This window comes from Chiloscyllium plagiosum, unplaced genomic scaffold (genome assembly GCF_037043375.1).
Source record: "Chiloscyllium plagiosum isolate Xiang-an unplaced genomic scaffold, Cpla_swu_hap1 HiC_scaffold_24, whole genome shotgun sequence".
Classification (NCBI taxonomy): Eukaryota; Metazoa; Chordata; class Chondrichthyes; order Orectolobiformes; family Hemiscylliidae; genus Chiloscyllium; species Chiloscyllium plagiosum.
The window spans coordinates 46,092,994-46,118,346 of NW_028270162.1; the positions used below are offsets into that span (position 1 = coordinate 46,092,994).

The 25,353-nt window shown below is 44.3% G+C and overlaps 7 non-coding genes and 1 pseudogene across 7 annotated transcripts; all 8 read right to left on the reverse strand.

The window, feature by feature from the left end:
• Positions 1-916: 916 nt before the first annotated feature.
• LOC148145427 (U6 spliceosomal RNA) lies at positions 917-1,023 on the reverse strand. Its single transcript, XR_015761329.1, has one exon. It is a non-coding gene; the product is annotated as a U6 spliceosomal RNA (small nuclear RNA).
• A 3,069-nt stretch (positions 1,024-4,092) lies between these two features.
• Positions 4,093-4,192, reverse strand: LOC148145428 (U6 spliceosomal RNA; annotated as a pseudogene).
• A 3,069-nt stretch (positions 4,193-7,261) lies between these two features.
• LOC148145429 (U6 spliceosomal RNA) lies at positions 7,262-7,368 on the reverse strand. The gene has a single exon (XR_015761331.1). It is a non-coding gene; the product is annotated as a U6 spliceosomal RNA (small nuclear RNA).
• Positions 7,369-10,436: 3,068 nt separating this feature from the next.
• On the reverse strand, positions 10,437-10,543 carry LOC148145430 (U6 spliceosomal RNA). The gene has a single exon (XR_015761332.1). It is a non-coding gene; the product is annotated as a U6 spliceosomal RNA (small nuclear RNA).
• Positions 10,544-13,612: 3,069 nt separating this feature from the next.
• LOC148145431 (U6 spliceosomal RNA) lies at positions 13,613-13,719 on the reverse strand. The gene has a single exon (XR_015761333.1). It is a non-coding gene; the product is annotated as a U6 spliceosomal RNA (small nuclear RNA).
• A 5,675-nt stretch (positions 13,720-19,394) lies between these two features.
• LOC148145432 (U6 spliceosomal RNA) lies at positions 19,395-19,501 on the reverse strand. The gene has a single exon (XR_015761334.1). It is a non-coding gene; the product is annotated as a U6 spliceosomal RNA (small nuclear RNA).
• A 1,328-nt stretch (positions 19,502-20,829) lies between these two features.
• LOC148145433 (U6 spliceosomal RNA) lies at positions 20,830-20,936 on the reverse strand. Its single transcript, XR_015761335.1, has one exon. It is a non-coding gene; the product is annotated as a U6 spliceosomal RNA (small nuclear RNA).
• Positions 20,937-24,003: 3,067 nt separating this feature from the next.
• Positions 24,004-24,110, reverse strand: LOC148145434 (U6 spliceosomal RNA). The gene has a single exon (XR_015761337.1). It is a non-coding gene; the product is annotated as a U6 spliceosomal RNA (small nuclear RNA).
• Positions 24,111-25,353: the final 1,243 nt, after the last annotated feature.

Here is a 25,353-nt window from a genome sequence, read left to right on the forward strand (position 1 = left end):
AAGCTGTGCAATAACCGGCAGAGTATTCTGCGCATCCCTCAGTTGACGCCAGCCAATACAAAAATATTTGCGAAATGAAGCTCTTTGAAGGCTAGTGTTTGATACAGAGCTTTTCAGTTTCGCTCGAAGAACGTACAGCATCATTCATTGCAACTGGAGGGTGCTTCTTACTCCGTGATTTCCAGTTCAAGGGGTGATGGACAAACACACCCAGGAAAATAACAAATGTTTGCTTTCACATTGATGATCTATTCTATATAACTCCCAACACTTTCATAATCCAGAACTGAAAATTTATTTGTGAACAATACACAAAGGATCTGAACAACGGTCACATTTCGGATTGAACAACATCACACCATCACGTACATCAATGTCCTTCCTCCACACACACAGCCATACCTAATATACCCCGCAACCTCCACCCTCCGCGCAAATTCACAAAGTCAGTGTCCACCATTCGGGTGAGTTCACAGAGAAACAGCAGCCCCCGCCCTGTAACACACAAACTCTCAACTTTCTTTCGCAGAATGTAAAGCTTCTGTCCTTACGTCATTCACTTTGGATAAAGTGCCATTTCTATCTCGAAACCTCACTCCACATCCGCCACTAGTTTATTAACATTCTCCAGTCCCCCTTTCACCGTTTTAGCACCTGGGGGAAATAGATTTGAAAGCACTGTTCCCAGCAGATGTCGGTGTTGCCGAGTTGATCCACAGCCTTGGTGTCCATCAGCTGCTCCCTTCCACCAGGTTCCCAAAGACATGGCTTGTCCTTGCTGAGTATGATCAGCAGTTGGGGTTTTCCTGCAGGGTTTGCTGTTGCCATGGTAAGTGAATCAAGATGTAACCGGGTTCGACGTCTGGGGTTCATTGTGACACTTTTGCAGCCGGTAAATTGTAATGTGGCGGAAGTGTAAAATATGGAACGCTTCACGAATTTGCGTGTCATCCTTGCGCAGGGGCCATGCTAATCTTCTCTGTATCGTTCCAATTTTAGTATATGTGCTGCCGAAGCGAGCACGGTATTATTAAGAAAGTGGGTTCCTTTATAAAGGTTAGATAATTGAAGCATTTTCTGGTCATGGTTAGTCGAATTCTTTCGTTTCTCTTCTGTTCTCTCCTGCTTCGGATGAGACAAACCAATCTGGCCGCATTCAGATTTTGTTATTGTGGGAGATGCAAACACAGATGTTCAGGACATGTCCTTGCAGACTGTCATGGTCATATGTGTCTTTGGCTCAGACTTCGACTTCCCATTGGCTGTTGACTCCAATATATTTAGTTCCAGGATGCAGCACAAACAGGCCGCCAAATACTTCCTTCAAACGCTTCCGGAGGAGCTCAGCAGTCCCATGGACTACAATCCTCTTTGTTACTTCTTCCACAATCTCAATCAAGTTTGTGAGACATGATTTCCCACACACAAAGCTGTGTTGACTATCCCTAATCAGTCATTGCCTTTCCAAATACATGTACATCCTGTCCCTCAACATTCCCTCCAACAGCCTGTCCACGACTGACGTCAGGCTCACTGGTCTATAGTTCTCTGGTTTGTCCTTACTACCCTTCTTAAACAGTGGTACCACGTTAGCCAATCTCCATTCTTCTGGCACCTCTCCTGTGACTATCGTTGACACAAATATCTCAGCAAGAGTCCCAGCAATCATCGCACTAGATTTCCATAGAGTTCTAGGGTACATCTGATCAGGTTCTGGGATTTATCAACTTTTATGCATTTCAAAACATCCAGCGCTTCCTCCTCTCTAATATGGATATTTTTCAAGATGTCATCCTAAATACCATATCTTCCATGTCCTTTTCCACAGAAAACACCAATATTCATTTAGCATCTCCCCCATCTCCTGGGACTCCACACAGAGGCCACCATGCTGATGTTTGAGGGGCCCTATTCTCTCCCTAGATACCCTTTGTCCTTAGTGTTTTTGTAAAAACCTCATGGATTCTCCTTAACTCTATTTGTCGACACTATCTCATGTCCCCTTTTTGCCCTCCTCGCTTGTCCACACTCATCCAGCATTCCGTATACCTACGAGCCTTGCATTTCATCGTAACAGGAATACACTGTCTTTGGACTCTCGTTATCTTATTTCTGAAGACTTCCCATTTTCCAGCCATCCCTTTACCTGCGAACATCTGCCCCCAATCAGCTTTTGAAAGTTCTTGCCTAATACCGTCAAAATTGGCCTTTCTCCAATTTAGAACTTCAACTATTAAATCTGGTCTATCGTTTTCCATCACTATTTTAAAACTAATAGAATTATGGTTGCTGGCCCCAAAATGCTCCCCCACTGAGACACCTCAGTCACATGCCCTGCCTAATTTCCCAAGAGTAGGTCAGATCTTGCACCTTCTCTCGTAGGTCCATCCACATGCTGAATCAGAAAATTTTCTTGTACACACTTAACAAATTCCTCTCCATCTAAACCCTTAATACTGTGGCAATCCCAGTCAATGTTTGGAAAGTTAAAATCCCCTACCATAACCGCCCTATTATTCTTACAGATAACTGAGATCTCTTTACAAATTTGTTTCTCAATTTTCCTCTGATGATTAGGGGGTATGTAATACAATCACAATAAGGTGATCATCCCTTTCTTATTTCTCAGTTCCACCCAAATAACTTCCTGGGATGTATTTCTGGGAATATCCTCCCTCAGTACAGATATAATGCTATCCCTTATCAAAAGTGCCACTCTCCCTCCTCTCTTGCTTCCCTTTCTGTCCTTCCTGTAGCATTTGTATCCTGAAACATTAGCTGCCAGTCATGTCCATGCCTGAGCCATGTTTCTGTAATTGCTTTGATATCCCAGTGCCATGTTCCTAACCATGCCCTGAGTTAATCTGCCTTCCCTGTTAGGCCCTTGCATTGAAATAAATGCAGTTTAATTTATTAGTCCTACCTTGTCCCTCCCTGCCCTGACCGTTTGACTCACTTCGGTTCTCAACTGTACGGGTCTCAGATTGATCTCTTTCCTCACTATTCCCGTGGGTCCCACTCACCTTACAAGCTTAAATCCTCATGAGCAGCTCTAGCAAATCTCTCTGCCAGTATATTAGTCACCTTCCAATTTAGGTGCAATCTGTCCTTCTTGTGCAGGTCACTTCTACCCCAAAAGAGATTCCAGTGATCCAAAAACGTGAATTTGTATCGCATAAACCAACTTCTTAGCCACGCATTCATCTGCTGCATCCTCCTATTCCTCTATCCTCACTAGCTCGTAGCACCGGGAGTTATCCAGATATAACTACTCTCAAGGAGCTCCTTTTTAACTTCCTGCCTAACTCTCTGTAAACTCCCTTCACAATCTCAACCTTTTCCCTTCCTATGTGGTTGGTTCCAATGTGTACAATGACCTCCTGCCGGCGCTTCTCTTCCTAGAGAACATCCTGCATCTTCTCTGAAATAACCTTGATCCTGGCATCAGGGAAACCACAAACTATTCTGATTTTTCACCACTGGCCACTGAAGCATCTGCCTGCATCTCGGATTAGAGAGTCCCCTAACACAATCTTATAGAACTCGAGGTACCCCTCATTGCATTAGAACCAGTCTCAATACCAGAAATCTGGCTGTTTGTGCTACGTTTCCCTGATAATCCATCACCCCCTACATTTTCCAAAACAGCATACCTGTTTGAAAACAGCATGTCCCCCGCCCTGTAACACACAAACTCTCAACTTTCTTTCTTTCAGGATGTCCTTATGTCATTCACTTTGGACAAAATGCCACTTCTACCTCGAAACCTCACTCCACACCCGCCACTAGTTTATTAACATTCTCCAGTCCCCCTTTCACCGTTTTAACACCTGGGGGAAATAGATTTGAAAGCACTGTTCCCAGCAGATGTCGGTGTTGCCGAGTTGATCCACAGCCTTGGTGTCCATCAGCTGCTCCCTTCCACCAGGTTCCCAAAGACATGGCTTGTCCTTGCTGAGTATGATCAGCAGTTGGGGTTTTCCTGCAGGGTTTGCTGTTGCCATGGTAAGTGAATCAAGATGCAACCGGGTCCGACGTCTGGGGTTCATTGTGACACTTTTGCAGCCGGTAAATTGTAATGTGGCGGAAGTGTAAAATATGGAACGCTTCACGTGTCATCCTTGCGCAGGGGCCATGACTAATCTTCTCTGTATCGTTCCAATTTTAGTATATGTGCTGCCGAAGCGAGCACGGTATTAATAAGAAAGTCGGTTCCTTTATAAAGGCTAGATAATTGAAGCATTTTCTGGTCATGGTTAGTCGAATTCTTTCGTTTCTCTTCTGTTCTCTCCTGCTTCGGATGAGACAAACCAATCTGGCCGCATTCAGACTTTGTTATTGTGGGAGATGCAAACACAGATGTTCAGGACATGTCCTTGCAGACTGTCATGGTCATATGTGTCCTTAGCTCAGACTTCAACTTCCCATTGGCTGTTGACTCCAATATATTTAGTTACAGGATGCAGCACAAACAGGCCGCCAAATACTTCCTTCAAACGCTTCCGGAGGAGCTCACCAGTCCCATGGACTACAATCCTCTTTGTTACTTCTTCCACAATCTCAATCAAGTTTGTGAGACATGATTTCCCACACACAAAGCTGTGTTGACTATCCCTAATCAGTCATTGCCTTTCCAAATACATGTACATCCTGTCCCTCAAGATTCCCTCCAACAGCCTGTCCACGACTGACGTCAGGCTCACTGGTCTATAGTTCTCTGGTTTGTCCTTACCACCCTTCTTAAACAGTGGTACCACGTTAGCCAACCTCCATTCTTCTGGCACTTCTCCTGTGACTATCGTTGACACAAATATCTCAGCAAGAGTCCCAGCAATCATCGCACTAGATTTCCATAGAGTTCTAGGGTACATCTGATCAGGTTCTGGGATTTATCAACTTTTATGCATTTCAAAACATCCAGCGCTTCCTCCTCTCTAATATGGATATTTTTCAAGATGTCACCCTAAATACCATATCTTCCATGTCCTTTTCCACAGAAAACACCAATATTCATTTAGCATCTCCCCCATCTCCTGGGACTCCACACAGAGGCCACCATGCTGATGTTTGAGGGGCCCTATTCTCTCCCTAGATACCCTTTGTCCTTAGTGTTTTTGTAAAAACCTCATGGATTCTCCTTAACTCTATTTGTCGACACTATCTCATGTCCCCTTTTTGCCCTCCTCGCTTGTCCACACTCATCCAGCATTCCGTATACCTACGAGCCTTGCATTTCATCGTAACAGGAATACACTGTCTTTGGACTCTCGTTATCTTATTTCTGAAGACTTCCCATTTTCCAGCCATCCCTTTACCTGCGAACATCTGCCCCCAATCAGCTTTTGAAAGTTCTTGCCTAATACCGTCAAAATTGGCCTTTCTCCAATTTAGAACTTCAACTATTAAATCTGGTCTATCGTTTTCCATCACTATTTTAAAACTAATAGAATTATGGTTGCTGGCCCCAAAATGCTCCCCCACTGAGACACCTCAGTCACATGCCCTGCCTAATTTCCCAAGAGTAGGTCAGATCTTGCACCTTCTCTCGTAGGTCCATCCACATGCTGAATCAGAAAATTTTCTTGTACACACTTAACAAATTCCTCTCCATCTAAACCCTTAATACTGTGGCAATCCCAGTCAATGTTTGGAAAGTTAAAATCCCCTACCATAACCGCCCTATTATTCTTACAGATAATTGAGATCTCTTTACAAATTTGTTTCTCAATTTTCCTCTGATGATTAGGGGGTATGTAATACAATCACAATAAGGTGATCATCCCTTTCTTATTTCTCAGTTCCACCCAAATAACTTCCTGGGATGTATTTCTGGGAATATCCTCCCTCAGTACAGATATAATGCTATCCCTTATCAAAAGTGCCACTCTCCCTCCTCTCTTGCTTCCCTTTCTGTCCTTCCTGTAGCATTTGTATCCTGAAACATTAGCTGCCAGTCATGTCCATGCCTGAGCCATGTTTCTGTAATTGCTTTGATATCCCAGTGCCATGTTCCTAACCATGCCCTGAGTTAATCTGCCTTCCCTGTTAGGCCCTTGCATTGAAATAAATGCAGTTTAATTTATTAGTCCTACCTTGTCCCTCCCTGCCCTGACCGTTTGACTCACTTCGGTTCTCAACTGTACGGGTCTCAGATTGATCTCTTTCCTCACTATTCCCGTGGGTCCCACTCACCTTACAAGCTTAAATCCTCATGAGCAGCTCTAGCAAATCTCTCTGCCAGTATATTAGTCACCTTCCAATTTAGGTGCAATCTGTCCTTCTTGTGCAGGTCACTTCTACCCCAAAAGAGATTCCAGTGATCCAAAAACGTGAATTTGTATCGCATAAACCAACTTCTTAGCCACGCATTCATCTGCTGCATCCTCCTATTCCTCTATCCTCACTAGCTCGTAGCACCGGGAGTTATCCAGATATAACTACTCTCAAGGAGCTCCTTTTTAACTTCCTGCCTAACTCTCTGTAAACTCCCTTCACAATCTCAACCTTTTCCCTTCCTATGTGGTTGGTTCCAATGTGTACAATGACCTCCTGCCGGCGCTTCTCTTCCTAGAGAACATCCTGCATCTTCTCTGAAATAACCTTGATCCTGGCATCAGGGAAACCACAAACTATTCTGATTTTTCACCACTGGCCACTGAAGCATCTGCCTGCATCTCGGATTAGAGAGTCCCCTAACACAATCTTATAGAACTCGAGGTACCCCTCATTGCATTAGAACCAGTCTCAATACCAGAAATCTGGCTGTTTGTGCTACGTTTCCCTGATAATCCATCACCCCCTACATTTTCCAAAACAGCATACCTGTTTGAAAACAGCATGTCCCCCGCCCTGTAACACACAAACTCTCAACTTTCTTTCTTTCAGGATGTCCTTATGTCATTCACTTTGGACAAAATGCCACTTCTACCTCGAAACCTCACTCCACACCCGCCACTAGTTTATTAACATTCTCCAGTCCCCCTTTCACCGTTTTAACACCTGGGGGAAATAGATTTGAAAGCACTGTTCCCAGCAGATGTCGGTGTTGCCGAGTTGATCCACAGCCTTGGTGTCCATCAGCTGCTCCCTTCCACCAGGTTCCCAAAGACATGGCTTGTCCTTGCTGAGTATGATCAGCAGTTGGGGTTTTCCTGCAGGGTTTGCTGTTGCCATGGTAAGTGAATCAAGATGCAACCGGGTCCGACGTCTGGGGTTCATTGTGACACTTTTGCAGCCGGTAAATTGTAATGTGGCGGAAGTGTAAAATATGGAACGCTTCACGAATTTGCGTGTCATCCTTGCGCAGGGGCCATGCTAATCTTCTCTGTATCGTTCCAATTTTAGTATATGTGCTGCCGAAGCGAGCACGGTATTAATAAGAAAGTCGGTTCCTTTATAAAGGCTAGATAATTGAAGCATTTTCTGGTCATGGTTAGTCGAATTCTTTCGTTTCTCTTCTGTTCTCTCCTGCTTCGGATGAGACAAACCAATCTGGCCGCATTCAGACTTTGTTATTGTGGGAGATGCAAACACAGATGTTCAGGACATGTCCTTGCAGACTGTCATGGTCATATGTGTCTTTGGCTCAGACTTCGACTTCCCATTGGCTGTTGACTCCAATATATTTAGTTCCAGGATGCAGCACAAACAGGCCGCCAAATACTTCCTTCAAACGCTTCCGGAGGAGCTCAGCAGTCCCATGGACTACAATCCTCTTTGTTACTTCTTCCACAATCTCAATCAAGTTTGTGAGATATGATTTCCCACACACAAAGCTGTGTTGACTATCCCTAATCAGTCATTGCCTTTCCAAATACATGTACATCCTGTCCCTCAACATTCCCTCCAACAGCCTGTCCACGACTGACGTCAGGCTCACTGGTCTATAGTTCTCTGGTTTGTCCTTACCACCCTTCTTAAACAGTGGTACCACGTTAGCCAATCTCCATTCTTCTGGCACCTCTCCTGTGACTATCGTTGACACAAATATCTCAGCAAGAGTCCCAGCAATCATCGCACTAGATTTCCATAGAGTTCTAGGGTACATCTGATCAGGTTCTGGGATTTATCAACTTTTATGCATTTCAAAACATCCAGCGCTTCCTCCTCTCTAATATGGATATTTTTCAAGATGTCACCCTAAATACCATATCTTCCATGTCCTTTTCCACAGAAAACACCAATATTCATTTAGCATCTCCCCCATCTCCTGGGACTCCACACAGAGGCCACCATGCTGAGTTTGAGGGGCCCTATTCTCTCCCTAGATACCCTTTGTCCTTAGTGTTTTTGTAAAAACCTCATGGATTCTCCTTAACTCTATTTGTTGACACTATCTCATGTCCCCTTTTTGCCCTCCTCGCTTGGCCACACTCATCCAGCATTCCGTATACCTACGAGCCTTGCATTTCATCGTAACAGGAATACACTGTCTTTGGACTCTCGTTATCTTATTTCTGAAGACTTCCCATTTTCCAGCCATCCCTTTACCTGCGAACATCTGCCCCCAATCAGCTTTTGAAAGTTCTTGCCTAATACCGTCAAAATTGGCCTTTCTCCAATTTAGAACTTCAACTATTAAATCTGGTCTATCGTTTTCCATCACTATTTTAAAACTAATAGAATTATGGTTGCTGGCCCCAAAATGCTCCCCCACTGAGACACCTCAGTCACATGCCCTGCCTAATTTCCCAAGAGTAGGTCAGATCTTGCACCTTCTCTCGTAGGTCCATCCACATGCTGAATCAGAAAATTTTCTTGTACACACTTAACAAATTCCTCTCCATCTAAACCCTTAATACTGTGGCAATCCCAGTCAATGTTTGGAAAGTTAAAATCCCCTACCATAACCGCCCTATTATTCTTACAGATAACTGAGATCTCTTTACAAATTTGTTTCTCAATTTTCCTCTGATGATTAGGGGGTATGTAATACAATCACAATAAGGTGATCATCCCTTTCTTATTTCTCAGTTCCACCCACATAACTTCCTGGGATGTATTTCCGGGAATATCCTCCCTCAGTACAGATATAATGCTATCCCTTATCAAAAGTGCCACTCTCCCTCCTCTCTTGCTTCCCTTTCTGTCCTTCCTGTAGCATTTGTATCCTGAAACATTAGCTGCCAGTCATATCCATGCCTGAGCCATGTTTCTGTAATTGCTTTGATATCCCAGTGCCATGTTCCTAACCATGCCCTGAGTTAATCTGCCTTCCCTGTTAGGCCCTTGCATTGAAATAAATGCAGTTTAATTTATTAGTCCTACCTTGTCCCTCCCTGCCCTGACCGTTTGACTCACTTCGGTTCTCAACTGTACGGGTCTCAGATTGATCTCTTTCCTCACTATTCCCGTGGGTCCCACTCACCTTACAAGCTTAAATCCTCATGAGCAGCTCTAGCAAATCTCTCTGCCAGTATATTAGTCACCTTCCAATTTAGGTGCAATCTGTCCTTCTTGTGCAGGTCACTTCTACCCCAAAAGAGATTCCAGTGATCCAAAAACGTGAATTTGTATCGCATAAACCAACTTCTTAGCCACGCATTCATCTGCTGCATCCTCCTATTCCTCTATCCTCACTAGCTCGTAGCACCGGGAGTTATCCAGATATAACTACTCTCAAGGAGCTCCTTTTTAACTTCCTGCCTAACTCTCTGTAAACTCCCTTCACAATCTCAACCTTTTCCCTTCCTATGTGGTTGGTTCCAATGTGTACAATGACCTCCTGCCGGCGCTTCTCTTCCTAGAGAACATCCTGCATCTTCTCTGAAATATCCTTGATCCTGGCATCAGGGAAACCACAAACTATTCTGATTTTTCACCACCGACCACTGAAGCATCTGCCTGCATCTCGGATTAGAGAGTCCCCTAACACAATCTTATAGAACTCGAGGTACCCCTCATTGCATTAGAACCAGTCTCAATACCAGAAATCTGGCTGTTTGTGCTACGTTTCCCTGATAATCCATCACCCCCTACATTTTCCAAAACAGCATACCTGTTTGAAAACAGCATGTCCCCCGCCCTGTAACACACAAACTCTCAACTTTCTTTCTTTCAGGATGTCCTTATGTCATTCACTTTGGACAAAATGCCACTTCTACCTCGAAACCTCACTCCACACCCGCCACTAGTTTATTAACATTCTCCAGTCCCCCTTTCACCGTTTTAACACCTGGGGGAAATAGATTTGAAAGCACTGTTCCCAGCAGATGTCGGTGTTGCCGAGTTGATCCACAGCCTTGGTGTCCATCAGCTGCTCCCTTCCACCAGGTTCCCAAAGACATGGCTTGTCCTTGCTGAGTATGATCAGCAGTTGGGGTTTTCCTGCAGGGTTTGCTGTTGCCATGGTAAGTGAATCAAGATGCAACCGGGTCCGACGTCTGGGGTTCATTGTGACACTTTTGCAGCCGGTAAATGGTAATGTGGCGGAAGTGTAAAATATGGAACGCTTCACGAATTTGCGTGTCATCCTTGCGCAGGGGCCATGCTAATCTTCTCTGTATCGTTCCAATTTTAGTATATGTGCTGCCGAAGCGAGCACGGTATTAATAAGAAAGTCGTTTCCTTTATAAAGGCTAGATAATTGAAGCATTTTCTGGTCATGGTTAGTCGAATTCTTTCGTTTCTCTTCTGTTCTCTCCTGCTTCGGATGAGACAAACCAATCTGGCCGAATTCAGACTTTGTTATTGTGGGAGATGCAAACACAGATGTTCAGGACATGTCCTTGCAGACTGTCATGGTCATATGTGTCCTTAGCTCAGACTTCAACTTCCCATTGGCTGTTGACTCCAATATATTTAGTTACAGGATGCAGCACAAACAGGCCGCCAAATACTTCCTTCAAACGCTTCCGGAGGAGCTCACCAGTCCCATGGACTACAATCCTCTTTGTTACTTCTTCCACAATCTCAATCAAGTTTGTGAGACATGATTTCCCACACACAAAGCTGTGTTGACTATCCCTAATCAGTCATTGCCTTTCCAAATACATGTACATCCTGTCCCTCAAGATTCCCTCCAACAGCCTGTCCACGACTGACGTCAGGCTCACTGGTCTATAGTTCTCTGGTTTGTCCTTACCACCCTTCTTAAACAGTGGTACCACGTTAGCCAACCTCCATTCTTCTGGCACTTCTCCTGTGACTATCGTTGACACAAATATCTCAGCAAGAGTCCCAGCAATCATCGCACTAGATTTCCATAGAGTTCTAGGGTACATCTGATCAGGTTCTGGGATTTATCAACTTTTATGCATTTCAAAACATCCAGCGCTTCCTCCTCTCTAATATGGATATTTTTCAAGATGTCACCCTAAATACCATATCTTCCATGTCCTTTTCCACAGAAAACACCAATATTCATTTAGCATCTCCCCCATCTCCTGGGACTCCACACAGAGGCCACCATGCTGATGTTTGAGGGGCCCTATACTCTCCCTAGATACCCTTTGTCCTTAGTGTTTTTGTAAAAACCTCATGGATTCTCCTTAACTCTATTTGTCGACACTATCTCATGTCCCCTTTTTGCCCTCCTCGCTTGTCCACACTCATCCAGCATTCCGTATACCTACGAGCCTTGCATTTCATCGTAACAGGAATACACTGTCTTTGGACTCTCGTTATCTTATTTCTGAAGACTTCCCATTTTCCAGCCATCCCTTTACCTGCGAACATCTGCCCCCAATCAGCTTTTGAAAGTTCTTGCCTAATACCGTCAAAATTGGCCTTTCTCCAATTTAGAACTTCAACTATTAAATCTGGTCTATCGTTTTCCATCACTATTTTAAAACTAATAGAATTATGGTTGCTGGCCCCAAAATGCTCCCCCACTGAGACACCTCAGTCACATGCCCTGCCTAATTTCCCAAGAGTAGGTCAGATCTTGCACCTTCTCTCGTAGGTCCATCCACATGCTGAATCAGAAAATTTTCTTGTACACACTTAACAAATTCCTCTCCATCTAAACCCTTAATACTGTGGCAATCCCAGTCAATGTTTGGAAAGTTAAAATCCCCTACCATAACCGCCCTATTATTCTTACAGATAATTGAGATCTCTTTACAAATTTGTTTCTCAATTTTCCTCTGATGATTAGGGGGTATGTAATACAATCACAATAAGGTGATCATCCCTTTCTTATTTCTCAGTTCCACTCAAATAACTTCCTGGGATGTATTTCTGGGAATATCCTCCCTCAGTACAGATATAATGCTATCCCTTATCAAAAGTGCCACTCTCCCTCCTCTCTTGCTTCCCTTTCTGTCCTTCCTGTAGCATTTGTATCCTGAAACATTAGCTGCCAGTCATGTCCATGCCTGAGCCATGTTTCTGTAATTGCTTTGATATCCCAGTGCCATGTTCCTAACCATGCCCTGAGTTAATCTGCCTTCCCTGTTAGGCCCTTGCATTGAAATAAATGCAGTTTAATTTATTAGTCCTACCTTGTCCCTCCCTGCCCTGACCGTTTGACTCACTTCGGTTCTCAACTGTACGGGTCTCAGATTGATCTCTTTCCTCACTATTCCCGTGGGTCCCACTCACCTTACAAGCTTAAATCCTCATGAGCAGCTCTAGCAAATCTCTCTGCCAGTATATTAGTCACCTTCCAATTTAGGTGCAATCTGTCCTTCTTGTGCAGGTCACTTCTACCCCAAAAGAGATTCCAGTGATCCAAAAACGTGAATTTGTATCGCATAAACCAACTTCTTAGCCACGCATTCATCTGCTGCATCCTCCTATTCCTCTATCCTCACTAGCTCGTAGCACCGGGAGTTATCCAGATATAACTACTCTCAAGGAGCTCCTTTTTAACTTCCTGCCTAACTCTCTGTAAACTCCCTTCACAATCTCAACCTTTTCCCTTCCTATGTGGTTGGTTCCAATGTGTACAATGACCTCCTGCCGGCGCTTCTCTTCCTAGAGAACATCCTGCATCTTCTCTGAAATATCCTTGATCCTGGCATCAGGGAAACCACAAACTATTCTGATTTTTCACCACTGGCCACTGAAGCATCTGCCTGCATCTCGGATTAGAGAGTCCCCTAACACAATCTTATAGAACTCGAGGTACCCCTCATTGCATTAGAACCAGTCTCAATACCAGAAATCTGGCTGTTTGTGCTACGTTTCCCTGATAATCCATCACCCCCTACATTTTCCAAAACAGCATACCTGTTTGAAAACAGCATGTCCCCCGCCCTGTAACACACAAACTCTCAACTTTCTTTCTTTCAGGATGTCCTTATGTCATTCACTTTGGACAAAATGCCACTTCTACCTCGAAACCTCACTCCACACCCGCCACTAGTTTATTAACATTCTCCAGTCCCCCTTTCACCGTTTTAACACCTGGGGGAAATAGATTTGAAAGCACTGTTCCCAGCAGATGTCGGTGTTGCCGAGTTGATCCACAGCCTTGGTGTCCATCAGCTGCTCCCTTCCACCAGGTTCCCAAAGACATGGCTTGTCCTTGCTGAGTATGATCAGCAGTTGGGGTTTTCCTGCAGGGTTTGCTGTTGCCATGGTAAGTGAATCAAGATGCAACCGGGTCCGACGTCTGGGGTTCATTGTGACACTTTTGCAGCCGGTAAATTGTAATGTGGCGGAAGTGTAAAATATGGAACGCTTCACGAATTTGCGTGTCATCCTTGCGCAGGGGCCATGCTAATCTTCTCTGTATCGTTCCAATTTTAGTATATGTGCTGCCGAAGCGAGCACGGTAGTAATAAGAAAGTCGGGTCCTTTATAAAGGCTAGATAATTGAAGCATTTTCTGGTCATGGTTAGTCGAATTCTTTCGTTTCTCTTCTGTTCTCTCCTGCTTCGGATGAGACAAACCAATCTGGCCGCATTCAGACTTTGTTATTGTGGGAGATGCAAACACAGATGTTCAGGACATGTCCTTGCAGACTGTCATGGTCATATGTGTCTTTGGCTCAGACTTCGACTTCCCATTGGCTGTTGACTCCAATATATTTAGTTCCAGGATGCAGCACAAACAGGCCGCCAAATACTTCCTTCAAACGCTTCCGGAGGAGCTCAGCAGTCCCATGGACTACAATCCTCTTTGTTACTTCTTCCACAATCTCAATCAAGTTTGTGAGACATGATTTCCCACACACAAAGCTGTGTTGACTATCCCTAATCAGTCATTGCCTTTCCAAATACATGTACATCCTGTCCCTCAACATTCCCTCCAACAGCCTGTCCACGACTGACGTCAGGCTCACTGGTCTATAGTTCTCTGGTTTGTCCTTACCACCCTTCTTAAACAGTGGTACCACGTTAGCCAACCTCCATTCTTCTGGCACTTCTCCTGTGACTATCGTTGACACAAATATCTCAGCAAGAGTCCCAGCAATCATCGCACTAGGTTTCCATAGAGTTCTAGGGTACATCTGATCAGGTTCTGGGATTTATCAACTTTTATGCATTTCAAAACATCCAGCGCTTCCTCCTTTCTAATATGGATATTTTTCAAGATGTCACCCTAAATACCATATCTTCCATGTCCTTTTCCACAGAAAACACCAATATTCATTTAGCATCTCCCCCATCTCCTGGGACTCCACACAGAGGCCACCATGCTGATGTTTGAGGGGCCCTATTCTCTCCCTAGATACCCTTTGTCCTTAATGTTTTTGTAAAAACCTCATGGATTCTCCTTAACTCTATTTGTCGACACTATCTCATGTCCCCTTTTTGCCCTCCTCGCTTGTCCACACTCATCCAGCATTCCGTATACCTACGAGCCTTGCATTTCATCGTAACAGGAATACACTGTCTTTGGACTCTCGTTATCTTATTTCTGAAGACTTCCCATTTTCCAGCCATCCCTTTACCTGCGAACATCTGCCCCCAATCAGCTTTTGAAAGTTCTTGCCTAATACCGTCAAAATTGGCCTTTCTCCAATTTAGAACTTCAACTATTAAATCTGGTCTATCGTTTTCCATCACTATTTTAAAACTAATAGAATTATGGTTGCTGGCCCCAAAATGCTCCCCCACTGAGACACCTCAGTCACATGCCCTGCCTAATTTCCCAAGAGTAGGTCAGATCTTGCACCTTCTCTCGTAGGTCCATCCACATGCTGAATCAGAAAATTTTCTTGTACACACTTAACAAATTCCTCTCCATCTAAACCCTTAATACTGTGGCAATCCCAGTCAATGTTTGGAAAGTTAAAATCCCCTACCATAACCGCCCTATTATTCTTACAGATAACTGAGATCTCTTTACAAATTTGTTTCTCAATTTTCCTCTGATGATTAGGGGGTATGTAATACAATCACAATAAGGTGATCATCCCTTTCTTATTTCTCAGTTCCACCCAAATAACTTCCTGGGATGTATTTCCGGGAATATCCTCCCTCAGTACAGATATAATGCTATCCCTTATCAAAAGTGCCACTCTCCCTCCTCTCTTGCTTCCCTTTCTGTCCTTCCTGTAGCATTTGTATCCTGAAACATTAGCTGCCAGTCATGTCCATGCCTGAGCCATGTTTCTGTAATTGCTTTGATATCCCAGTGCCATGTTCCTAACCATGCCCTGAGTTAATCTGCCTTCCCTGTTAGGCCCTTGCATTGAAATAAATGCAGTTTAATTTATTAGTCCTACCTTGTCCCTCCCTGCCCTGACCGTTTGACTCACTTCGGTTCTCAACTGTACGGGTCTCAGATTGATCTCTTTCCTCACTATTCCCGTGGGTCCCACTCACCTTACAAGCTTAAATCCTCATGAGCAGCTCTAGCAAATCTCTCTGCCAGTATATTAGTCACCTTCCAATTTAGGTGCAATCTGTCCTTCTTGTGCAGGTCACTTCTACCCCAAAAGAGATTCCAGTGATCCAAAAACGTGAATTTGTATCGCATAAACCAACTTCTTAGCCACGCATTCATCTGCTGCATCCTCCTATTCCTCTATCCTCACTAGCTCGTAGCACCGGGAGTTATCCAGATATAACTACTCTCAAGGAGCTCCTTTTTAACTTCCTGCCTAACTCTCTGTAAACTCCCTTCACAATCTCAACCTTTTCCCTTCCTATGTGGTTGGTTCCAATGTGTACAATGACCTCCTGCCGGCGCTTCTCTTCCTAGAGAACATCCTGCATCTTCTCTGAAATATCCTTGATCCTGGCATCAGGGAAACCACAAACTATTCTGATTTTTCACCACCGGCCACTGAAGCATCTGCCTGCATCTCGGATTAGAGAGTCCCCTAACACAATCTTATAGAACTCGAGGTACCCCTCATTGCATTAGAACCAGTCTCAATACCAGAAATCTGGCTGTTTGTGCTACGTTTCCCTGATAATCCATCACCCCCTACATTTTCCAAAACAGCATACCTGTTTGAAAACAGCATGTCCCCCGCCCTGTAACACACAAACTCTCAACTTTCTTTCTTTCAGGATGTCCTTATGTCATTCACTTTGGACAAAATGCCACTTCTACCTCGAAACCTCACTCCACACCCGCCACTAGTTTATTAACATTCTCCAGTCCCCCTTTCACCGTTTTAACACCTGGGGGAAATAGATTTGAAAGCACTGTTCCCAGCAGATGTCGGTGTTGCCGAGTTGATCCACAGCCTTGGTGTCCATCAGCTGCTCCCTTCCACCAGGTTCCCAAAGACATGGCTTGTCCTTGCTGAGTATGATCAGCAATCCTCTTTGTTACTTCTTCCACAATCTCAATCAAGTTTGTGAGACATGATTTCCCACACACAAAGCTGTGTTGACTATCCCTAATCAGTCATTGCCTTTCCAAATACATGTACATCCTGTCCCTCAAGATTCCCTCCAACAGCCTGTCCACGACTGACGTCAGGCTCACTGGTCTATAGTTCTCTGGTTTGTCCTTACCACCCTTCTTAAACAGTGGTACCACGTTAGCCAACCTCCATTCTTCTGGCACTTCTCCTGTGACTATCGTTGACACAAATATCTCAGCAAGAGTCCCAGCAATCATCGCACTAGATTTCCATAGAGTTCTAGGGTACATCTGATCAGGTTCTGGGATTTATCAACTTTTATGCATTTCAAAACATCCAGCGCTTCCTCCTCTCTAATATGGATATTTTTCAAGATGTCACCCTAAATACCATATCTTCCATGTCCTTTTCCACAGAAAACACCAATATTCATTTAGCATCTCCCCCATCTCCTGGGACTCCACACAGAGGCCACCATGCTGATGTTTGAGGGGCCCTATTCTCTCCCTAGATACCCTTTGTCCTTAGTGTTTTTGTAAAAACCTCATGGATTCTCCTTAACTCTATTTGTCGACACTATCTCATGTCCCCTTTTTGCCCTCCTCGCTTGTCCACACTCATCCAGCATTCCGTATACCTACGAGCCTTGCATTTCATCGTAACAGGAATACACTGTCTTTGGACTCTCGTTATCTTATTTCTGAAGACTTCCCATTTTCCAGCCATCCCTTTACCTGCGAACATCTGCCCCCAATCAGCTTTTGAAAGTTCTTGCCTAATACCGTCAAAATTGGCCTTTCTCCAATTTAGAACTTCAACTATTAAATCTGGTCTATCGTTTTCCATCACTATTTTAAAACTAATAGAATTATGGTTGCTGGCCCCAAAAGGCTCCCCCACTGAGACACCTCAGTCACATGCCCTGCCTAATTTCCCAAGAGTAGGTCAGATCTTGCACCTTCTCTCGTAGGTCCATCCACATGCTGAATCAGAAAATTTTCTTGTACACACTTAACAAATTCCTCTCCATCTAAACCCTTAATACTGTGGCAATCCCAGTCAATGTTTGGAAAGTTAAAATCCCCTACCATAACCGCCCTATTATTCTTACAGATAACTGAGATCTCTTTACAAATTTGTTTCTCAATTTTCCTCTGATGATTAGGGGGTATGTAATACAATCACAATAAGGTGATCATCCCTTTCTTATTTCTCAGTTCCACCCAAATAACTTCCTGGGATGTATTTCCGGGAATATCCTCCCTCAGTACAGATATAATGCTATCCCTTATCAAAAGTGCCACTCTCCCTCCTCTCTTGCTTCCCTTTCTGTCCTTCCTGTAGCATTTGTATCCTGAAACATTAGCTGCCAGTCATGTCCATGCCTGAGCCATGTTTCTGTAATTGCTTTGATATCCCAGTGCCATGTTCCTAACCATGCCCTGAGTTAATCTGCCTTCCCTGTTAGGCCCTTGCATTGAAATAAATGCAGTTTAATTTATTAGTCCTACCTTGTCCCTCCCTGCCCTGACCGTTTGACTCACTTCGGTTCTCAACTGTACGGGTCTCAGATTGATCTCTTTCCTCACTATTCCCGTGGGTCCCACTCACCTTACAAGCTTAAATCCTCATGAGCAGCTCTAGCAAATCTCTCTGCCAGTATATTAGTCACCTTCCAATTTAGGTGCAATCTGTCCTTCTTGTGCAGGTCACTTCTACCCCAAAAGAGATTCCAGTGATCCAAAAACGTGAATTTGTATCGCATAAACCAACTTCTTAGCCACGCATTCATCTGCTGCATCCTCCTATTCCTCTATCCTCACTAGCTCGTAGCACCGGGAGTTATCCAGATATAACTACTCTCAAGGAGCTCCTTTTTAACTTCCTGCCTAACTCTCTGTAAACTCCCTTCACAATCTCAACCTTTTCCCTTCCTATGTGGTTGGTTCCAATGTGTACAATGACCTCCTGCCGGCGCTTCTCTTCCTAGAGAACATCCTGCATCTTCTCTGAAATATCCTTGATCCTGGCATCAGGGAAACCACAAACTATTCTGATTTTTCACCACTGGCCACTGAAGCATCTGCCTGCATCTCGGATTAGAGAGTCCCCTAACACAATCTTATAGAACTCGAGGTACCCCTCATTGCATTAGAACCAGTCTCAATACCAGAAATCTGGCTGTTTGTGCTACGTTTCCCTGATAATCCATCACCCCCTACATTTTCCAAAACAGCATACCTGTTTGAAAACAGCATGTCCCCCGCCCTGTAACACACAAACTCTCAACTTTCTTTCTTTCAGGATGTCCTTATGTCATTCACTTTGGACAAAATGCCACTTCTACCTCGAAACCTCACTCCACACCCGCCACTAGTTTATTAACATTCTCCAGTCCCCCTTTCACCGTTTTAACACCTGGGGGAAATAGATTTGAAAGCACTGTTCCCAGCAGATGTCGGTGTTGCCGAGTTGGTCCACAGCCTTGGTGTCCATCAGCTGCTCCCTTCCACCAGGTTCCCAAAGACATGGCTTGTCCTTGCTGAGTATGATCAGCAGTTGGGGTTTTCCTGCAGGGTTTGCTGTTGCCATGGTAAGTGAATCAAGATGCAACCGGGTCCGACGTCTGGGGTTCATTGTGACACTTTTGCAGCCGGTAAATTGTAATGTGGCGGAAGTGTAAAATATGGAACGCTTCACGAATTTGCGTGTCATCCTTGCGCAGGGGCCATGCTAATCTTCTCTGTATCGTTCCAATTTTAGTATATGTGCTGCCGAAGCGAGCACGGTATTAATAAGAAAGTCGGTTCCTTTATAAAGGCTAGATAATTGAAGCATTTTCTGGTCATGGTTAGTCGAATTCTTTCGTTTCTCTTCTGTTCTCTCCTGCTTCGGATGAGACAAACCAATCTGGCCGCATTCAGACTTTGTTATTGTGGGAGATGCAAACACAGATGTTCAGGACATGTCCTTGCAGACTGTCATGGTCATATGTGTCTTTGGCTCAGACTTCGACTTCCCATTGGCTGTTGACTCCAATATATTTAGTTCCAGGATGCAGCACAAACAGGCCGCCAAATACTTCCTTCAAACGCTTCCGGAGGAGCTCACCAGTCCCATGGACTACAATCACCTTGACGTTTCCCGACAGTGAAGTGTCCCGCTGCATTCGTCAAAACTGCAACTCAGGGCATTCTCCAAGCTGTGCAATAACCGGCAGAGTATTCTGCGCATCCCTCAGTTGACGCCAGCCAATACAAAAATATTTGCGAAATGAAGCTCTTTGAAGGCTAGTGTTTGATACAGAGCTTTTCAGTTTCGCTCGAAGAACGTACAGCATCATTCATTGCAACTGGAGGGTGCTTCTTACTCCGTGATTTCCAGTTCAAGGGGTGATGGACAAACACACCCAGGAAAATAACAAATGTTTGCTTTCACATTGATGATCTATTCTATATAACTCCCAACACTTTCATAATCCAGAACTGAAAATTTATTTGTGAACAATACACAAAGGATCTGAACAACGGTCACATTTCGGATTGAACAACATCACACCATCACGTACATCAATGTCCTTCCTCCACACACACAGCCATACCCAATACACCCCGCAACCCCCACCCTCCGCGCAAATTCACAAAGTCAGTGTCCACCATTCGGGTGAGTTCACAGAGAAACAGCAGCCCCCGCCCTGTAACACACAAACTCTCAACTTTCTTTCGCAGAATGTAAAGCTTCAGTCCTTTCGTCATTCACTTTGATCAAAATGCCATTTCTATCTCGAAACCTCACTCCACACCCGCCACTAGTTTATTAACACTGTCCAGTCCCCCTTTCACCGTTTTAACACCTGGGGGAAATAGATTTGAAAGCACTGTTCCCAGCAGATGCCGGTGTTGCCGAGTTGATCCACAGCCTTGGTGTCCATCAGCTGCTCCCTTCCACCAGGTTCCCAAAGACATGGCTTGTCCTTGCTGAGTATGATCAGCAGTTGGGGTTTTCCTGCAGGGTTTGCTGTTGCCATGGTAAGTGAATCAAGATGTAACCGGGTTCGACGTCTGGGGTTCATTGTGACACTTTTGCAGCCGGTAAATTGTAATGTGGCGGAAGTGTAAAATATGGAACGCTTCACGAATTTGCGTGTCATCCTTGCGCAGGGGCCATGCTAATCTTCTCTGTATCGTTCCAATTTTAGTATATGTGCTGCCGAAGCGAGCACGGTACTAGTAAGAAGGTCGCTTCCTTTATAAAGGTTAGATAATTGAAGCATTTTCTGGTCATGGTTACTCGAATTCTTTCGTTTCTCTTCTGTTCTCTCCTGCTTCGGATGAGACAAACCAATCTGGCCGCATTCAGACTTTGTTATTGTGGGAGATGCAAACACAGATGTTCAGGACATGTCCTTGCAAACTGTCATGGTCATATGTGTCCTTAGCTCAGACTTCATCTTCCCATTGGCTGTTGACTCCAATATATTTAGTTACAGGATGCAGCACAAACAGGCCGCCAAATACTTCCTTCAAACGCTTCCGGAGGAGCTCACCAGTCCCATGGACTACAATCCTCTTTGTTACTTCTTCCACAATCTCAATCAAGTTTGTGAGACATGATTTCCCACACACAAAGCTGTGTTGACTATCCCTAATCAGTCATTGCCTTTCCAAATACATGTACATCCTGTCCCTCAACATTCCCTCCAACAGCCTGTCCACGACTGACGTCAGGCTCACTGGTCTATAGTTCTCTGGTTTGTCCTTACCACCCTTCTTAAACAGTGGTACCACGTTAGCCAACCTCCATTCTTCTGGCACCTCTCCTGTGACTATCGTTGACACAAATATCTCAGCAAGAGTCCCAGCAATCATCGCACTAGATTTCCATAGAGTTCTAGGGTACATCTGATCAGGTTCTGGGATTTATCAACTTTTATGCATTTCAAAACATCCAGCGCTTCCTCCTCTCTAATATGGATATTTTTCAAGATGTCACCCTAAATACCATATCTTCCATGTCCTTTTCCACAGAAAACACCAATATTCATTTAGCATCTCCCCCATCTCCTGGGACTCCACACAGAGGCCACCATGCTGATGTTTGAGGGGCCCTATTCTCTCCCTAGATACCCTTTGTCCTTAGTGTTTTTGTAAAAACCTCATGGATTCTCCTTAACTCTATTTGTCGACACTATCTCATGTCCCCTTTTTGCCCTCCTCGCTTGTCCACACTCATCCAGCATTCCGTATACCTACGAGCCTTGCATTTCATCGTAACAGGAATACACTGTCTCTGGACTCTCGTTATCTCATTTCTGAAGACTTCCCATTTTCCAGCCATCGCTTTACCTGCAAATATATGTCCCCAAACAGCTTTTGAAAGTTCTTGCCTAATACCGTCAAAATTGGCCTTTCGCCAATTTAGAACTTCAACTTTTAAATCTGGTCTATCGTTTTCCATCATTATTTTAAAACTAATAGAATTATGGTTGCTGGCCCCAAAATGCTCCCCCACTGACACCTCAGTCACATGCCCTGCCTAATTTCCCAAGAGTAGGTCAGATTTTGCACCTTCTCTCGTAGGTCCATCCACATGCTGAATCAGAAAATTTTCTTGTACACACTTAACAAATTCCTCTCCATCTAAACCCTTAATACTGTGGCAATCCCAGTCAATGTTTGGCAAGTTAAAATCCCCTACCATAACCACCCTATTATTCTTACAGATAACTGAGATCTCTTTACAAATTTGTTTCTCAATTTTCCTCTGATGATTAGGGGGTCTAAAATAAAATCACAATAAGGTGATCATCCCTTTCTTATTTCTCAGTTCCACCCAAATAACTTCCTGGGATGTATTTCTGGGAATATCCTCCCTCAGTACAGATATAATGCTATCCCTTATCAAAAGTGCCACTCTCCCTCCTCTCTTGCTTCCCTTTCTGTCCTTCCTGTAGCATTTGTATCCTGAAACATTAGCTGCCAGTCATGTCCATGCCTGAGCCATGTTTCTGTAATTGCTTTGATATCCCAGTGCCATGTTCCTAACCATGCCCTGAGTTAATCTGCCTTCCCTGTTAGGCCCTTGCATTGAAATAAATGCAGTTTAATTTATTAGTCCTACCTTGTCCCTCCCTGCCCTGACCGTTTGACTCACTTCTGTTCTCAACTGTACGGGTCTCAGATTGATCTCTTTCCTCACTATTCCCGTGGGTCCCACTCACCTTACAAGCTTAAATCCTCATGAGCAGCTCTAGCAAATCTCTCTGCCAGTATATTAGTCACCTTCCAATTTAGGTGCAATCTGTCCTTCTTGTGCAGGTCACTTCTACCCCAAAAGAGATTCCAGTGATCCAAAAACGTGAATTTGTATCGCATAAACCAACTTCTTAGCCACGCATTCATCTGCTGCATCCTCCTATTCCTCTATCCTCACTAGCTCGTAGCACCGGGAGTTATCCAGATATAACTACTCTCAAGGAGCTCCTTTTTAACTTCCTGCCTAACTCTCTGTAAACTCCCTTCACAATCTCAACCTTTTCCCTTCCTATGTGGTTGGTTCCAATGTGTACAATGACCTCCTGCCGGCGCTTCTCTTCCTAGAGAACATCCTGCATCTTCTCTGAAATATCCTTGATCCTGGCATCAGGGAAACCACAAACTATTCTGATTTTTCACCACTGGCCACTGAAGCATCTGCCTGCATCTCGGATTAGAGAGTCCCCTAACACAATCTTATAGAACTCGAGGTACCCCTCATTGCATTAGAACCAGTCTCAATACCAGAAATCTGGCTGTTTGTGCTACGTTTCCCTGATAATCCATCACCCCCTACATTTTCCAAAACAGCATACCTGTTTGAAAACAGCATGTCCCCCGCCCTGTAACACACAAACTCTCAACTTTCTTTCTTTCAGGATGTCCTTATGTCATTCACTTTGGACAAAATGCCACTTCTACCTCGAAACCTCACTCCACACCCGCCACTAGTTTATTAACATTCTCCAGTCCCCCTTTCACCGTTTTAACACCTGGGGGAAATAGATTTGAAAGCACTGTTCCCAGCAGATGTCGGTGTTGCCGAGTTGATCCACAGCCTTGGTGTCCATCAGCTGCTCCCTTCCACCAGGTTCCCAAAGACATGGCTTGTCCTTGCTGAGTATGATCAGCAGTTGGGGTTTTCCTGCAGGGTTTGCTGTTGCCATGGTAAGTGAATCAAGATGCAACCGGGTCCGACGTCTGGGGTTCATTGTGACACTTTTGCAGCCGGTAAATTGTAATGTGGCGGAAGTGTAAAATATGGAACGCTTCACGAATTTGCGTGTCATCCTTGCGCAGGGGCCATGCTAATCTTCTCTGTATCGTTCCAATTTTAGTATATGTGCTGCCGAAGCAAGCACGGTATTAATAAAAAAAGTCGGTTCCTTTATAAAGGCTAGATAATTGAAGCATTTTCTGGTCATGGTTAGTCGAATTCTTTCGTTTCTCTTCTGTTCTCTCCTGCTTCGGATGAGACAAACCAATCTGGCCGCATTCAGACTTTGTTATTGTGGGAGATGCAAACACAGATGTTCAGGACATGTCCTTGCAGACTGTCATGGTCATATGTGTCTTTGGCTCAGACTTCGACTTCCCATTGGCTGTTGACTCCAATATATTTAGTTCCAGGATGCAGCACAAACAGGCCGCCAAATACTTCCTTCAAACGCTTCCGGAGGAGCTCACCAGTCCCATGGACTACAATCCTCTTTGTTACTTCTTCCACAATCTCAATCAAGTTTGTGAGACATGATTTCCCACACACAAAGCTGTGTTGACTATCCCTAATCAGTCATTGCCTTTCCAAATACATGTACATCCTGTCCCTCAACATTCCCTCCAACAGCCTGTCCACGACTGACGTCAGGCTCACTGGTCTATAGTTCTCTGGTTTGTCCTTACCACCCTTCTTAAACAGTGGTACCACGTTAGCCAATCTCCATTCTTCTGGCACCTCTCCTGTGACTATCGTTGACACAAATATCTCAGCAAGAGTCCCAGCAATCATCGCACTAGATTTCCATAGAGTTCTAGGGTACATCTGATCAGGTTCTGGGATTTATCAACTTTTATGCATTTCAAAACATCCAGCGCTTCCTCCTCTCTAATATGGATATTTTTCAAGATGTCACCCTAAATACCATATCTTCCATGTCCTTTTCCACAGAAAACACCAATATTCATTTAGCATCTCCCCCATCTCCTGGGACTCCACACAGAGGCCACCATGCTGATGTTTGAGGGGCCCTATTCTCTCCCTAGATACCCTTTGTCCTTAGTGTTTTTGTAAAAACCTCATGGATTCTCCTTAACTCTATTTGTTGACACTATCTCATGTCCCCTTTTTGCCCTCCTCGCTTGGCCACACTCATCCAGCATTCCGTATACCTACGAGCCTTGCATTTCATCGTAACAGGAATACACTGTCTTTGGACTCTCGTTATCTTATTTCTGAAGACTTCCCATTTTCCAGCCATCCCTTTACCTGCGAACATCTGCCCCCAATCAGCTTTTGAAAGTTCTTGCCTAATACCGTCAAAATTGGCCTTTCTCCAATTTAGAACTTCAACTATTAAATCTGGTCTATCGTTTTCCATCACTATT